At 44.8% G+C, this 3,309-nt stretch overlaps 1 pseudogene; it reads right to left on the bottom strand.

The window, feature by feature from the left end:
• Positions 1-639: 639 nt before the first annotated feature.
• On the bottom strand, positions 640-906 carry LOC114608278 (annotated as a pseudogene).
• Between the last annotated feature and the right edge of the window lie 2,403 nt (positions 907-3,309).

Below are 3,309 nucleotides of genomic sequence, written 5' to 3'. Positions count from 1 at the left end.
GGACTCTGAACCTCTGAACTTCAAGCCCCAATGAAATGTTTTCCTTTATAAGAATTACCATGGTCATGGTGTCTCTTCACAGCAGTAGAACTTTGACAAAGACAATTGCCATGTGAAAATGTCTATTTATGTGTGAGCACGTGCATCTATGTGTGATGTGTGCTATGGCATACATAGCTATGGCTATGGTGTTGTGGAGGTCAGAGGTCATGCACAGGGAGTCAGTTCTTTCCTGCCAGCTCAGGAGATCCTGAGGTTGAACTCAGGTCATTAGACCTGTGCTCGAGGCCTCTACCAGGGAAGCCATCTCCCTGGTTCCCCACTTCCATTTTCTCTTCTTTTTCTCCTTCTCCATCTCCTTTTTCACATCTCCAACAGATTTATTTTTAAAGGAATGACCTAAAGGCAAAAAAATGGGGTCCAGAGTATGGACTAGAAAGTAAATACAAAAGTAAGTAAACTGTTTTACAAATTCTTTCATAACCACATGTACAGAGGATGGTGTCCTGGACAAAACACAACAGATTCAAATAAGGCGTTCTCTTAGCAAGGCTGAAGATTCAGTCTCTAGTATTTGGAATTTAGGATGCAGTCCTTGTTTTTGGATGGATCACTGAGTATTTGGCCCAGTCCATGCTTTTAACCAGGTTTGAATGGAAGAATGGCCACCTGACCCAGATAGAAGTAGATGAAGTGTTTGGTTTCATGTGTGGGGCAGAGCTGCTGAAGTTCTGCCCTACAATGCAGTGCCAGGTGGACTTGTACTTTTTGTCAAACTCCTTGATATGGGCCAAGATATCCTCTTCTATGTTGTACTTCTCCGATGCCTGAGTAACACTCCACTGAGTCCTGTTGCATCTCTTCCAACATGTCTGCACTTTTGATCACCGCCTTCTGGTCGCACATGGTTACATATTATATATTGATCTGGGACTTAGGACCCCTTCTTCATGACTCCAATTCCTCCATCCTGCCGCCGAGCTCCATTTCCTTTTTTTTTTTTTGCTTTTTTTTTTTTTTTTTTTTTGGTTTTTCCAGACAGGGTTTCTCTGTGTAGCCCTGGCTGTCCTGGAACTCACTCTGTAGACCAGGCTGGCCTTGAACTCAGAAATCCGCCTGCCTCTGCCTCCCAAGTGCTGGGATTAAAGGCGTGCGCCACCACCGCCCGGCGCACTTCGATTTTCTTAGTGAGACCAATTAAGGAATACAATCACCCTCCAAACTGTACACATTTTCATCCCACTGTAGGACATCTGTCACTTTACAAGGACATTTTTTTCTGTTATTAACTTAAGTTTCAAACTTAGAAAAAAGCTCACAGAATAATTACAGGTAGACATTTGGACAATGGACCCACCTGAGTATTTTAATAATGTGGGTTCTAGTTCTTTTTGAGACATGGCTCTATTAAAACTTCCACACTGGTGATTCAGAGTCTCACCTGCTTCTGGCCAGGAGGGGAAAGCACAGAGGATCTTGAGAGAGAAGCTCTTAGCTGTCTGGTCAGGCCTGGCAGTGTCTTGGAAGGCTTATTCCTGAGGTGGGAGCCCTTCCTCTCCCTGAGCTTACTGCCTGTTGCCAAGTGTTGAAAGGCATTGTGTTCCCTCGCAATAAAGATTCAATTATGGTTTAGGAATGAATGCCTCTAGAACAGCCATAAGGGGAGGGCCATCTGTCCCAAAAGGCCTGGTTTGCCCTGAGTCACATGACTTAGAAGACTAGTGGTCAAAGGCAAAGCCCTAGGGAATTCTTTGCTAATATAAAATTATATTTATTTATGTGTGCGTGGCTGTGGGTGTGGGATCTCCTGCAGCTAGAGTTACAGGTGGTTATGAGCCACACAACATAAGTGCCGGAATGTAACCACAGTCTTCTCGAAGAGCAGCAAGCACTAATTCACTGAGCTATCTATCTCTCCAGCTCCAAAGGAACTCCAGTTATGTGGAGATTGTCACAGTCTCACAAAAGATCAGAAATTCCATTCAAAGGGGAAGCAGCTCCAAAGCAGTAAGAATGGTGGGTCTTGGACTGAGGGGACCTCGACACTGCTGTTTATTGTCATGTCTCTGAGCCCCAGGGTCTAAGGAGTAAATGTTTGAGCTTGTTAAGTTGTATGAGTTCACACAGTAAAGACCTGATGGGATACGAGCCTTCGAGGTTTTCTGAGAGTGGTGATAGGTCAGAGTCTTCTGATTCAGCTACTTACTCAAGATGTCTCCGAGACTAAGGATACAGGCACTGGCCTCTAGGTAGAGGACTTGCCCGGCATGCCTGAGGCTCTGGGCTAGAACCTTCTTAATCCCCACATACCCATGACATCAGCTTTCTCCCTTTCTCTGTATATTTGTTTTCATTCATTTTACCTTTTTTATTGAAGTAACTGGAAAATAGTCTGCACCCTTCAGGTTCTGTGAGGAAGCATCTAGAAAAGTAAAAATTATGACTACCTTGTTGGATTGGAAAAGGGAGATTAGATAAAGACTCCAGTAGAGATTTCCTCTAGGTTAAAGACCTGTTGACAATTAAAAAAAAAAAATTGCCGGTCGGTGGTGGCGCACACCTTTAATCCCAGCACTTGAGAGGCAGAGGCAGGTGGATTTCTGAGTTCGAGGCCAGCCTGCTCTACAGAGTGAGTTCCAGGACAGCCAGGGCTACACAGAGAAACCCTGTCTCGAAAAAAACCAAAAAAAAAAAAAAAATTAAAAAAAATATTGTATATATAAGCACAGGCCCTCACAAAGATACACAGAATCATATACGTGAATAAAACGATTGCAAACCTTAAAAAAAGATTTTATTTGTGTCTTTGGAGACCTATTTTTTAATATCTGTTGGCATTTTGCCTGCATATATGTCTGTGCACCACATACACGCAGGGCCTGTGGAGGTCAGGAAAGGATGTTGGACTCCCTGGAACTGCAGTTACAGGCAGTTGCTAACTGCCATGCCGGTGCTGGGAACCAAACCAGGATCCTCTGCAAGAGCAGCAAGTGGCCTTAACCACTGGGCCCTTCATTCCCACTCCTTTGTTTGTTTGTTTTGTTGTTGGTTTTGTTTTTCCAGACAGGGTCTCTCTGTGTAGCCCTGGCTGTCCTGGAACTCACTCTGTAGACCAGGCTGGCCTCAGAGATCAGGTTGCTTTAGCTTCTAGAGTTCTGGGTTACATCCATGAGCACTGTGCATAGCCATGTTTTATAGCCGTCCTCTACAAAAGACTCTTGAGAGAGAGAGAGAGAGAGAGAGAGAGAGAGAGAAGGCGAGGGGAGAGGGGAGGAGAGGGGAGAGGGGGAGAGGGGAGAGGGGAGAGGG

This window comes from Grammomys surdaster, unplaced genomic scaffold (genome assembly GCF_004785775.1).
Source record: "Grammomys surdaster isolate TR1022 unplaced genomic scaffold, NIH_TR_1.0 125889, whole genome shotgun sequence".
Classification (NCBI taxonomy): Eukaryota; Metazoa; Chordata; class Mammalia; order Rodentia; family Muridae; genus Grammomys; species Grammomys surdaster.
Note: the sequence above shows the minus strand (reverse complement) of the source record. Positions and strands in the feature narration are given on the sequence as shown.